The sequence below is a fragment of the Sapajus apella genome, unplaced genomic scaffold, assembly GCF_009761245.1.
Source record: "Sapajus apella isolate SASKATOON/1434 unplaced genomic scaffold, GSC_monkey_1.0 scaffold28, whole genome shotgun sequence".
NCBI classification, from domain to species: Eukaryota; Metazoa; Chordata; class Mammalia; order Primates; family Cebidae; genus Sapajus; species Sapajus apella.
Window position 1 is genome coordinate 25,263,205 of NW_022436968.1, and position 13,896 is coordinate 25,277,100.

Below are 13,896 nucleotides of genomic sequence, written 5' to 3' on the forward strand. Positions count from 1 at the left end.
TTGCTATTTATTTCACTTTGCCTTTTAGATCATATGTTGGCAAACATTTTCTGTAAGTGGCCTGGTGGTAAATATTTCAGGCTGTGTGGTCTCTGTATGGTCTCTGTCATAACCCTTGATTCTGCTATTGCAGTGTGAAAACAGCCACAGTCAATGTATAAATGAGCTGGTATAGCTGTGCTCAATAAAACTTGATTTTTTAGACACTAAAATTTAAATTTCACACAATTTTCACATGTCACAAAACATTATTCTTTTAATTTTTTTCATCATATATAATTGTAAAAACTAGCCTGTGGGCTGTACAAAAACCAGAAGTTGGTGGATTTGGCCTGTAGTTTGCTGAATTCTATTGAAAATTATTAGTTCTGGCCGGGCGCGGTGGCTCACGCCTGTAATCCCAGCACTTTGGGAGGCCGAGGCAGGTGGATCACGAAGTCAAGAGATCGAGACCATCCTGGTCAACATGGTGAAACCCCGTCTCTACTCAAAATACAAAAAATCAGCTGGGCCTGGTGGCGCGTGCCTGTAAGCCCAGCTACTCAGGAGGCTGAGGCAGGAGAATTGCCTGAACCCAGGAGGCGGAGGTTGCGGTGAGCCGAGATCGTGCCATTGCACTCCAGCCTGGGTAACAAGAGCAAAACTCCGACTCAAAAAAAAAAAAATAAATAAATAAATAAAATAAAATAAAAAAGAAAATTATTAGTTCCTGCAAGGCAAGAATAACATATGAGACAATGTTGTGTCTACCCTTTGCAATGCCTGCCACAAAACCTTTCATGTCATAGCTAAGTCAGTTGTTATTTGTTGAATTGATGTGGAATAAAAAGGAAACAAACCTGCTGGCCAGCTGCAGGTGGCTTATGACTGTAATGCCAGCACTTTGGGAGGCCGGGCTGCAAGGATTGCTTGAGGCTAGGAGTTTGAGACCAGCCTGGGCAACATGGCGAGACCCTTGGCTCTACTAAACTAAAAATAAAAAAATAAAAAAAATTAGCCAGTCATGGTTGTGTGCACCTTTGGTCCCAGCTAATCAGGAGGCTGAGGTGGGGAGGATCACTTGAGCCCAGGATGTCAAGGCTGCAGTGAGCTATGATTGTGCCACTGTACTTCAGCCTGGATGATGGAGCAAGACCCTGTTCCAAAACAAAACAAAACCATCCCTTTGTCACTGAAAAATCAGAAAACTTAAGGGTTTGTGATTATTTCATTTATTATTATTATTATTTTTTTCTCAACTACATACAAAGAAGTTTGCAGAAGTGAGAAAAAAGTAATGGATTTTGCTTTTGTCTCTTTATATGAAGAGTTAACCCATTGAAATACTATGCCATTGAAAAGCCCAATGAGTAAGATAGTCATCCCTGCACCTGGAGGTTGACCAGAAAACTTCCTGAGTTCATTTGGAGTAGAAATGTTTCAAATTACACATTTGCTTTTGAAAAGTAAGTGAGGGAGGCTGGGGCGAAGAAAAAAAGAAAAGTAAGTGAGTAGGGTTTTGTCTTAGTTTGCAGAAAAGGAGCACAAAATTCGGAATTTGTCCCTAAGGAGGACAAAAACGAGAAGTTTCTAAAATATTTTTAAGCCTATGTTGATTGCCAAATAGAGAGATCTGCTACGAAGGAAAGTACAGTGAAGCTGCCTATCTGTTGTTGACTTCCATTTTATTGTTGTTTAAATATTTTTTATTGTGGTAAAGCATATATAACATAAAAGTTACCATTTCAACAATTTAAAAATATACAATTAAGTGACATTAAGCATGTTCCCAATGTTCAATCATCACCACTGTCTCCAGAATTTCTCATCATCAAAACTATGTACCCATGGCTGGGCGCGGTGGCTCACGCCTGTAATCCCAGCACTTTGGGAGGCCGAGGCGGGTGGATCACGAGGTCAAGAGATCGAGACCATCCTGGTCAACACGGTAAAACCCCGTCTCTACTAAAACTACAAAAAATTAGCTGGGCATGGTGGCGCGTGCCTGTAATCCCAGCTACTCAGGCGGCTGAGGGAGGAGAATTGCCTGAACCCAGGAGGCGGAGGTTGCGGTGAGCCGAGATCGTGCCATTGCACTCCAGCCTGGGTAACAAGAGCGAAACTCAGTCTCAAAAGAAAAAAAACAAAACAAAACAAAAAAACTATGTACCCATTAAGCAATAATGTCATGTTTTCCCTTCCTCATGGATCCTGGTAACCACCATTCTATTTCTATCTCTGTGAATTTGCCTATTCCTTTTTTTTTTTTTTTTTTTTTTGAGAAGGTCTTTCTCCATCATCCAGGCTGGAGTGTAGTGCTGTGATCATAGCTGATGGCAGTCTTGACCTCCTGAGCTCAAGTGATCCTCTAATCTCAGACTCCTGAATCCTCTCCGGGGACTACAGGCACACACCACCATACCTGGCTAATTTTTAACTTGTATGTTTTGTAGAGATAGAGCCTTACCATGTTGCCCAGTCTGGTCTAGAACTCCTGGGCTCATGCAATCCTCCTGAAGGGCTGGGATTACAGCATGAGCCACTGTACCCAGCTTGCCTATTCTAGATATCTCAGTACAGTCATTTAATATTTTTCCTTTTGTGTCTGACTTAGAATAATGTTTTATACTTAGCATAGTTCACTTAGCATAATGTTTTAAAAATTTGTTCATGTTGTAGCATATGTCAGAGCTTCATTCCTTTTTATAGCTAAATAATATCTCATTGCATGTACATACAACTTTTATTTATCTACTCATCTGTTAATTTACATGGGTTATTTCCACATTTCCACCTTTTGGCAATTGTGAATAATACTAAAATGAGCTTCAGTGTATAAGCATCTGCATCTCTATTTTCAATTATTTTGCCTATACTCCTAGAAGTAAAATTGCTGGGTAATATCATAATTCCATGTTTAACATTTTGAGAAACCATCAAGTAGGTTTTTTTTTTTTTTTTTTTTTTTTTTTTTAAAGATAGGGTTTCACCATGTCAGTCAGGCTGGTCTTGAACTCCTGACACCTCAGGTGATCTGCCCACCTTGACCTCCAAAGTGCTTGGATTACAGGCGTGAGCCACCGCGCCCGGCCTAGAAACCAAGTAGTTTTTGACAGTGGCTGTAGAGCAATGTACAAAAATTCCAGTTTCTCCACATCCAGTCAACAATTATTATTTTCTGGTTTTAATTTACTATGATCATCCTAACGTATGAAGTTGTATCTCATTGTGGTTTTGATTTGCATTCCACAAATGACTAATGGCATTGGGTATCTTTTCATGTACTTTTTTGGCTATTTATATACCTTCTTTGGACAAATGTCTAGTCAAGTTCTTTGTTCTTTTTTTTTTTTTTTGAGACGGAGTTTCGCTCTTGTTACCCAGGCTGGAGTGCAACGGCGCGATCTCGGCTCACCGCAACCTCCGCCTCCTGGGTTCAGGCAATTCTCCTCCCTCAGCCTCCTGAGTAGCTGGGATTACAGGCACGCGCCACCATGCCCAGCTGATTTTTTGTATTTTTAGTAGAGACGGGGTTTCACCATGTTGACCAAGATGGTCTCGATCTCTTGACCTCGTGATCCACCCGCCTCAGCCTCCCAAAGTGCTGGGATTACAGGCGTGAGCCACTGCGCCCGGTTTTTTTTTTTTTTGAGATGAAGCTTCACTCTTGTTGCCCAGGCTGGAGTACAGTGGCAGTGGCACAATATTGACTCACTGCAACCTCCACCTCCTGGGTTGAAGCAATTATTCTGCCACAGCCTCCGGAGTAGCTGGGACTACAGGTGCATGCCACCATGCCTGGCTAATTTTTTTGTATTTTTAGTAAAGACAAGGTTTCACCATGTTGGTGAGGCTGGTCTCGAACTCCTGACCTCAGGTGATCTACCCATCCCAGCCTCCAAAAGTGTTGGGATTACAGGCGTGAACCACCACACCCGGCCCCCTTGTCCATTTTTAAATTGGTTTTTGTCTTTTTGTTGTCAAGTTCTTTTTTTGTTCTACCCTCCATTTCATGAGAGAAGGAGTCCTTTATATTTTCTGGATACTGGACCTTTATCATATATATGATTTACAAATATTTTCTCCCATTCTGTGGGTTGTCTGTTTATTCTGTTGAGTGTGCCCTTAGATGCATAAAAGTTTTAAAAGTTTGATAAAGTCAAGTTTATCTATATTTTTCTTTTGTTGCCTGTGCTCTTGGTGTCATATTTTGGAAACCATTGCCAAATTTAAGGTCACAGAGACTTGCCCCTATGTTTTCTCCTAAGAGTTTTATAGTTTTATATCTTAGGTCTTTGATAAATTTTTAATTTTCGTATGTGGTGTGAAGTTGTGAAGTAAGGATCTAACTTTAATATTTTGTATAGCTGTATTATTGTCTCAGCATCATTTGTTGAGAAGACTTTTCTTTCTTCATTGGATGGTCATGTTATCCTTGTTGAAAACTAACTGACTATAGATGCATGGGTTTATTTCTGACCTCCTAGTGCTTTTCCACGGATCTGTATGTCTGTACTTACGCTAGATTACTGTAGCTTTGTAGTAAGTTCTGAAATCAGGAAATGTGAGTCATCCAATTTTGTTCTTTTTCAAGATTGTGTGGCTATTTGGGGTCCCTTTGCAATATTAGTTTTAAGATTGGCTTTTGTATTTCTGCAAAAAAAATATCATTTGATAGGGTTTACATAGAATCTGAGGATTGCTTTGGGAAGTATTGTCATCTTAACCACATTGCCTTTTTTTTTGTTTTTTTGTGATGGAATCTTTCTGTTGTCCAGACTGAAGTATGGTGGTATGATCAGAGCTCACAGCAGACTCAAACTTCTGGGCTCAAGTGGTCCTTCCATCTCAGCCTTCCAAGTAGCTGGGATTATAGGTGAGAGCCACCCTGCTGAGCTCCATATTGTCTTATTTTTCTGAGATAGGATCGGTATCACTCTGTCATCCAGGTTGGAGTGCAATGGTACAATCTTGGCTCACTGCACCTTCACCCATGAGGCTCAAGCAGTCCTCCCACCTCAGCCTCCTGAGTAGTGCACACCATCACACTTGGCTATTAAAAAATTTTTGTGTGTGTGTAGAGATGCAGTCTCACTATATTGCCCAGGCTGGTCTTGAACTCCTGAGCACAAATCATCCTCCCACCTCAGCCTCCCATAGTGTTGGGATTACAAGAGTGAGCCACCACACCTGGCCATATATTAAGTCTTGTAATCCATGAACACAGAATGTTTTTCCATTTATTTGTGTCTTCTTTAATTTTTTTCAACAACGTTTTGTAGTTTTTAGGGTAAAAGTCTTTTGCCTCCTTTTTTTTTTTTTTTGAGACAGAGTCTTGCTCTGTCACCAGGCGCCAGGCCTGCAACCTCCACCTCCCAGGTTCAAGCAATTCTCCTGCCTCAGCCTCCCTATCAGCTGGAACTACAGACGCACACCACCACGCCCAGCTAATTTTTATATTTTAGTAGAGACAGGGTTTCACTATGTTGGCCAGGATGGTCTTGATCTCTTGACCTTGTGATCTGCCCACCTCAGCCTCCCAAAGTGCTGGAATTACAGGCATGAGCCACCGCACCCGGCCCACTTTTGCCTCCTTGGTTAAATTTATTCCTAGGTATTTTATTCTTTTTGATGCTATTGTAACTGGAGTTTTTTCTTAATTTCCTTTTAGATTGTTCGTTGCTAGTATATAGAAATACAAATAATTTTTACGTGTTGATTTTATGTTCTGCAACTTTGCTGACTTAGTTTATTGGTTCTAACAGTGTGTGTGTGTTGGGGAGTGAGTTTGTATTCTTTATGGGTTTCTATATACAAAATTATATCATCTTTGTATAGAGATTTTTTTATGTCTTTCTTTCCCATTGGGATGCCACTTATTTCTTTTCCTTGCCTGATTGTTCTGGTGAGAACTTCTAGTACTATGTTGAATAGAAATGGTGAAAGTGGGCATTTTTCTTTTATTCCTGATCTTAGGGCAAAAGCTTTTATTTTTATCATCATTGAGTATGATGGTAGCTGTGGGTTTTTTCTATATTGGTTTTATCATGTGGAGGAAGTTCTTTTCTATTCCTAGTTTCTTAAGTGTTTTTTCATGAAACGTTGTTGAATTTTGTCAAATGCTTTTTTTTTTTTTAATCCACTGTGATCATCATGTTGTTTTTTCCCCTCCCTTCTTTTTATTAACATGGTGTATTACATTGATTGATTTTTGTACGTTAAGCCATCCTTGCATTCTGGGGACAAACCCACATGGTCATGGTATTTAATCCTTTTAATAAGCTACCAAATTTGGTTTGCTAGTATTTTGTGGATAATCTTTACATCTATATTCATAAGGGACATTGGCCTATAATTTTCTTTTTAAAAATTATTATTATTTTTTATCTGGCTCATGTCTCATGGCAATTCTAGCCTCATAGAATAAGGTAGGAGATGGTTCCTCCTTTTTAATTTTTTGGGAGGATATGAGAATGATTGGGGCTATTTTTTCTATAAATGTTTCTTAGAATTCACAAGTATTGAATTTTTGCTGTTGGTAGGTTTTTAATTACTGATTCAACCTCCTTACTTGTTATAAGTTTATTCAGATTTTTTATTCTGCTTCAGTTAGTTTTGATAGTTAGTGTACTTGTAGAAATTTGTCCATTTCACTCATTGCATTTTGTTTTTTCTAGGTCTAGGAAATCTACCAAATTAAGCAACAAGCTAAAATCATCATAATATATTAAAGCCATCACTTTACGAGTCTCAACATTTTCCAGTAATGTTAAAAAATATTTCTTGAATAGGTAGGGGAATTTTGGACTGAATAATATTATTCAGTCCTAGTGCATAAATATTTAGGGTGTTTCTAAATTGCCTTTTTGCAGAGCTATCATTTTCTAAGACTCCTAACTTTTTAGGGTCTGTTAAGTATCTGATAAGTACTTTTATCAATGAAATTTTTTTTGGAGTCTGTATCATTGGTCTCCAAAAACATATTCGAGATGAGAACTTTGACATAAATAATAGGTGAAGAATATCATAGATAGATAAAAATATCTATTATATAAGGTTGTTGAGAACTATAATGTGCTAAATAAATGACTTTTATTTTATTCATTCTTCCTTTGTCAGCCATATGAATTATTTACCTTTTAATATTCAGTTTATGGATAATTTTTTTCTCCAATCCTTCCTTTTTCCTCCCAAAGGAGAGTCAAGTGTTCCCTCTTTATGCTCCTCTAACATTCTGTGGATACCTTGATTACATTTATCTGGCTGTGTTGTATTATTTGGTCATAAATTCTTAAAAACATGGGCAAATTTTTATTCATCTTTCCAACCTCAGTGCCTAGCACATAGATATTTTGTAAATGTATACAGGCTATATGCTGGGCGTCATAACTTTAACGATCTGAAGAGTCCTTTCTAGCTCGTCTTCAGGATTTTATGTATTCAGGATTTTGACTATAAAGTGTCATAAAACTAAGTCTTTGGGCATTATGAAAGTTTTGTGAGCTGGGCGCGTTGGCTCACGCCTCTAATCCTAGCACTGGGAGGCCGAGGTGGGTGGATCACCTGGGTTCAGTAGTTCAAGACCAGCCTGGCCATCATGGTGAAACCCCATCTTTATAAAAAAAAAAAAAAAAAGTTTTGTGAAGTTTTTTTTTTTTTCTGAAAGAAATAAATTATTTCTCATTAAGAATATATAAGATACACAGACAGGTGGAATGAAAGATATTAACACCTAAGCAAATGAATTAGAAACCTCAGATTCTGTACTCATTCTGACATTACTCATACAAAAAGTATTTGCTCTTCCCGTTGAAAGTATATTTCTGAAGAATCATAAGCTGGATCATGTTGATAAGGGCCTTTGGTGACTAACATTTGCTATTGCTGTGAATTGTGGAGTCAGGAGAGTCATAAACTAGAGGAAGAGAAGAAAGGGGGTTCGACGCCAAGATGAGTTGTAGTCTGTTGAGAACTAAGTGGAGAACTTCATGGTTTTGCTGTTCACATTTTTTTTTTTTTTTTTTTTTAGTGGAGACAGGGTTTCTCCATGTATGTCAGGCTGGTCTTGAACCGCCAACCTCAGATGATCTGCCTGCCTTGACCTCCCAAAGTGCCCAAAGTGCTAGGATTACAGGCATGAGCCACCATGCCTGACCTGCTGTTCACATTTTTTTGCATTCACTATTGCTGAAGACTAGTGCCAATCTGTTATCTAATGGGAAAAAGAATTAATACTCTCACCCTTTCCCTCCATTAAGGTGCCCAGTTTTTTTTTCATTATAGGCTAGATTCAAATGAAGGATCTTGTGGTTTCAGAAAATGACAGCAAATAAGCAAATTTAGGGTGTTATCTTAAGGGGAAAATGTCGATCCTACAGGCCTTTCAAGAGAAGTTTGGTGGTGTCGTGAAATGTCAACCCAGGGACTTTGGGAAAAGGGCTTATTTCAGCTTCCTTCAGGGTCCTGGAAAAGTCAATTTCTGCCATAATGTCTGTTGGAGTGAAAACAAACACAAAACAAATACCCCAAACAAACAAACAAAATCCAGTAGGAACACCGTATGAGTCCTAGTTTAGCTGTCAGAATAGAATATCTGTGTTTGGGTTCTGGTCGTGTCACCAGTTTATTGGTGACTTTGAAAATTCCCTAAATGTTAGAAATTGGAAATTTCCTAAATGTTCTTGAGCTATGAATAGTAACGAAGGTGATCAAATAACCTTTGGAAACTAGATGATGGACAGTAAATGTAATTTAATTGTTTTTTCTTTTTTCATAAAGAAAACACATTTACTATAGGTAAGTTAAACAATATAGAAAAGTCATTTTGTTTCAGTGAACATTCTTTGAGCATAGAGCACAATTTTGGCCTTGATTCCATGCACCTTTCTCTCCCTCTACAGACACTCCCAACACATATATGCTTTCACACAACAGTACGTATAATACATGCTACTTTGCAAACTGATTTTTAAAACATTATCATGCAGAGGAAAATAATGTTAAATGTTTATAATAAGCTGACCTTTTAGATTTCTAATAACTGAAATGACATGGCAAGTAAGTTAGAGCGGTAAATATTATTTATTTATTTAGAGGCAGGGTTTCACTCTGTCATCCAGGCTCAGGTGCAGTGGTGTGATCATAGCTAACTGCAGTCTCCGATTCCTAGGCTCAAGCAAGCCTCCCCACTCAGCCTTCTGAGTGGCTGGGATTATAGGTGGGAGCCACCGTGCCTGGTTTAGGTAAATTTTTATTTACAGCTTTTATGACATATTATCCAAATATTGCCTTGCAATGTATTCAAATACAGTAGGATTCTTTTTGACGTATTTGTTAAAAAAAGGTTCCTATTGCTTTAATTTTCCAGGGCCTAGAGAAAAATAAAAGAGGTTCCTGTAACAACAGAATATATTGAAATCATTAGGCAGAACATATTATGCTTTCAACTGACAAATTAGCATTTTGGAAAACTTGTATCTGCTACTTGAAGCTTGATAGCTTCACAATACTTAAATAATTTTTGTTGCGTTTGGTGATGATATCAACAAATGTGATCTAAAAAATATTCTAGAGGTCAGGCATGGTGGCTCATGCCAGTAATCTTAGCACCTTGGGAGGCCGAGGTGAGTGAACTGCCTGAGCTCAGGAGTTCGAGACCAGCCTGACCAACATGGTGAAACCCCATCTCTACTAAAAATGCAAAAATTAGTTGGGCATAGTGGCACACGCCTGTATTCCCAGCTACTCAGGAGGCTGAGACAGGAGAATAGCTTGAATCTGGGAGGTAGAGGTTGCAGTGAGCTGGGATCGCACCATTGCACTCCAGCCTGGGTGACAGAGTGAGACTCTATTAAAAAAAAAAATTATATAATGAAATATATCAACATTTATAAGAACTGCCTAACAGTAAACTAATATTTTTCAAATGACCAATGCATAATGTTACAAAACTATTTAAAATAAAAGATGGTCCTACAGCAGTTCAAAAACAAACAAACAAACAAAAAAGAAAGAAAAGAAAGATGGATCCATGGGTTTTAATATAACTGAGGATAAAAAGTTCATTGATATGGTTTCAGATTCCATATAGCAATGAACCTTTAAGAAACGACGACTTATCAAGTTTTGCTGGAGTATCAGAGAATAGTCACAATTATCTGAAAAAAATTTACAACTTTAAAATATTAAAGAACTGTTTGAAGGCATTGGAGGCCAGGTGCGATGGCTTACGCCAGTATCCCAGCACTTTGGGAGGCTGAGGCAGGCAGACCATCTAAGGTTGGGAGTTTGAGACCAGCCTGGCCAACATGGTGTAACCTCATCTCTATTAGAAACACAAAAATTAGCTGGACATGATGGCAGGCACCTGTAATCCCAGCTACTCGGGAGGCTGAGGCAAGACAATCACTTGAATCTGGGAGGTGGAGGTTGCAGTGAACCAAGGTCGTGCCACTGCACTCCAGGCTTGGTGACAGAGCGAGACTCCATCTCAAAAATAAAAATAAGAAAAATAGGCCGGGCGCGGTGGCTCAAGCCTGTAATCCCAGCACTGTGGGAGGCCGAGGCGGGTGGATCAGGAGGTCAAGAGATCGAGACCATCCTGGTCAACATGGTGAAACCCTGTCTCTACTAAAAATACAAAAAATTAGCTGGGCATGGTGGTGCGTGCCTGTAATCCCAGCCAGCGACTCAGGAGGCTGGGGCAGGAGAATTGCCTGAACCCGGGAGGCGGAGGTTGTGGTGAGCCGAGATCGTGCCATTGCACTCCAGCCTGGGTAACAAGAGCGAAACTCCGTCTCAAAAAAAAAAAAAAGAAAAGAAAAATAAAGACATTGGAAAACAACAAGACATTCAGCACTCGAGAGACCAAGATTTAGGAGAGAGAGGGGAAAGTTAAGATAAGCCTATAATTCTCTGCTACTGTTTTCCTCAAGGAACTTAAAATGTGTAAGCAACATTACTAATATAATGTGGAGGCTGAGATGTTAAAAGATTAATCAGAGTTTTTGGTAGTATCATGGTGCTGGTGAGTTAAACACTAGAATTCAGAGCCTAACAAGGAAGAGACACAATCCTGGGCCACACTCCGTGTTTCCTTTGAGATGCCTGAGTAACTGTTTCCTAGGAGTAAGGACAAACCAGAAATAATTCAGCTCTCAGAAAAGACTGGAACCCAGCCCTGAGACAACTCTTTCTGACTGGATCAAGGATTTACCTCTATTCTAACTGCCTGCTTAAAGGAAATGAAATTCTCTTTGGGGAAGATAGCATCATCCAAAACTTATATAACTTTTCATATCCAATGGAAATTGTTTAATTAGAATTTGCCAGGCATACCAGAAACAAAAACAGCAGACAGAGACAATCCATATGTAAGAGTTATCAGGTACAAACTTTAAAATAATCATGATAGGCCAGCGGTGGTGACTCATGACTTTAATCCCAGTGCTTTGGGATGCTGACATAGGAAGATCATTGAGTTTGAGACCAGCCGAGCAATATAGAGAGACCCCATCTCTACAAAATATTAAAAAAATTAGCCAGGTTTGGCGGTGTTGCCTGTATTCTGAGCTATACAGGAGGCGGAGGTGGTAGGATCACTGGAGACCAGGAGTTCAAGCTTATAATGAGCTATGATTGCACCACTGCATTCCACCCTGAGTGACAGAGCGAGAACCCACCTCCTAAAAAACAAACAACGCCCCCCATAAAAGTAAAATAATCATGATTGACATGTTCAAGAAAATAGATGACATAATGGAGAGAATTTCTTTTTTTTTTTTTTTTTTTTTTTTGAGACGGAGTTTCACTCTTGTTACCCAGGCTGGAGTGCAATGGCGCGACCTTGGCTCACCGCAAACTCCGCCTCCTGGGTTCAGGCAATTCTCCTGCCTCAACCTCCTGAGTAGCTGGAATTACAGGCACGCGCCACCATGCCCAGCTAATGTTTTGTATTTTTTAGTAGAGATGGGGTTTCACCATGTTGACCAGGATGGTCTCGATCTCTTGACCTCGTGATCCACCCGCCTCGTCCTCCCAAAGTGCTGGGATTACAGGCTTGAGCCACCGCGCCCGGCTAATGGAGAATTTCACAAGAGAATTGCACTCTCTAAAAATAATTCAAATAGAAATTTTGGACCTGAAAATGTAATGACTGAAATAAAAATTTAGTAGATAGGGTTGACAGTATATAAATCCCAAGTAAGTAGGAAGAAAGAAGTAATAAAACAAAAGGTATACATGAAATATAAAGCAAAAATAAGGCTGGGTGTGGTGGCTCATGCCTGTAATCCCAGCTTGGGAAGCCAAGTTGGGAAGATCACTTGAGCCCAGGAGTTCAAGACCAGCCTGGGCAACATAGTGAGACTCTGTCTCTGCCAAAAATAATTTAAAAATTATCTGGGTGTGGTGGCATGCACCTGTGGTCCCAGCTATTCTGGAGTCTGAGGAGGAAGAATCACTTGAGTCTTGGGAAATCGAGGCTGTAGTGAGCTGCAATCACGCCACTCCACCACAGCCGGGGCATCAGAGCAAGACTGTCTCAAAAAACAATCATATGATCGAATGAAAACAATGATTCTTTACAAAGGCTGACAAAATTAACTATACTCAAGAAAAGAGAGAAAAGACAGCAATTAGCCAATACAGCAATGAAAAGAGAGATTGTACTACAAATCATACAGATCTCAAAAAGATAATAAGTAAATATAATGAACAAATTTATGGCAATACATTTGAAAATTAGAGTGAAATGGAAAAATTCCTAGGAAAGCACAAATTTCCAATGCTGACATGACAAGAAATAGGAAAGTCAGCTTTTTGGTGGCATGTTGATTACATTGGACCCTTTCCATATGAAGGGAGAAGTGACTTGTCTCTACTAGAATCAACAGATAATCTGAACATGAGTTTGCTTTAACAAGCAACTCATTTACACTGAAGGAGGTGTCATATGACCTTGGAATGTGTGGTTGTTATTTATACCTCATTACTAGACGCAGCCGCCTAAATAGAGTGATGGAATGATAAATACTCATTTAAATCACCAGTTCGAGGACAAAACTGGTGAGATTAGAGTGTTGTCCTCTAGGATGTGGCATATGGTAGGATATGATACTTTGTCCTGAAAAGTGGAAGAAAGATTGGTGCCTCCCACCATCAGCTCAAGAATTTGCTTCTCATTCCTGACATCTTAGGCTCTGCTGCGTTAGAAATCCTGATTCCTAGGTGGAATGATTCCACCAATGAGTACCACACAGCATTAAAGTATCATAACTGCTGCTTACTTGGGTCCTCATTGGGGCTTCAACTCATTTTATACTGGAAGTATTGTGCTCTAGGTACCCATGGGATGTGCTGTCACTTTTTGTCCTAAAGCTTCCCTGGTGCTGTAGACACTGGTGGGCTGAGTGAGCTCACATGCATACCCCAGGGCACAAAGAAGTTGATGCCCCAAGGAGAGCTCTTAACCGGTAGGGCATGGGATCTGAAGGATACTTTTCTTGGTTGATTCTCAAGCGGACAATTGTGAGAAGCATTTTAAAAATTAAGTGTCATGAGGCTAGCCACGGTGGCTTACGCCTGTAATCCTAGCACTTTGGGAAGCCGAGGTGGGTGGATCACCTGAGGTCAGGAGTTCAAGACCAGCCTGGCCATCATGGTGAAACCCCATCTTTAAAAAAAAGAAAAAAATTTTTTAATTAAAAAAAAAGAGCCGGGCGCGGTGGCTCAAGCCTGTAATCCCAGCACTTTGGGAGGACGAGGCGGGTGGATCACGAGGTCAAGAGATCAAGACCATCCTGGTCAACACGGTGAAACCCCGTCTCTACTAAAAATACAAAACATTAGCTGGGCATGGTGGCGCGTGCCTGTAATCCCAGTTACTCAGGAAGCTGAGGCAGGAGAATTGCCTGAACC